Below are 582 nucleotides of genomic sequence, written 5' to 3'. Positions count from 1 at the left end.
ACTGCCCCCTTCATATTTAGTCATGTATGTCTTTCATTTACTTTTGACAAAGTGAGAAGGCAAGAACAAAGTCAAGACACAGATGTTAACATTCATTTTTGACATAAGCAAACACAAGCAAATGGTAACTGAATATTTACACAGTGGAATCAGACAACAAGTCATTTTAATTAAGATTTTAAGCATTCTAATTGTGTGATGATATATGATATGATTCAAGCAGCCAGAGAAAAGCATTAGGGAGGAGGTGGAACAGAAAGCAAAAAGATGGTTCTAGTTACCTGTATGAGAAGTAATAGTCAGTCTTGACTTACCTTTTCCCTAAAACTCAAAGGCCACCCCTGGTGGATGCAAGTGGCTTTAGTTTACTGATGTCCCTGATAGTGGCCTGTTAAAAATGAAAGAAAGAGCTTTTAAATCCCTTTTCAAAAGACATTAAGGAGGGTCAGATTCTGCAAGCATTAGTTCCACTGATGAGCACTTCACAGCTCACAGTTATATTGTCATGTTGGCCTGAAATAGGATTTCTTGCATGGGTTATGCCTAGTCTGTTATACTGTGCCCTAACTGAAACTTTTCTAA

The sequence above is a fragment of the Egretta garzetta genome, unplaced genomic scaffold, assembly GCF_000687185.1.
Source record: "Egretta garzetta isolate BGI_Z169 unplaced genomic scaffold, ASM68718v1 scaffold507, whole genome shotgun sequence".
In the NCBI taxonomy this organism is placed as follows: domain Eukaryota; kingdom Metazoa; phylum Chordata; class Aves; order Pelecaniformes; family Ardeidae; genus Egretta; species Egretta garzetta.
Note: the sequence above shows the minus strand (reverse complement) of the source record.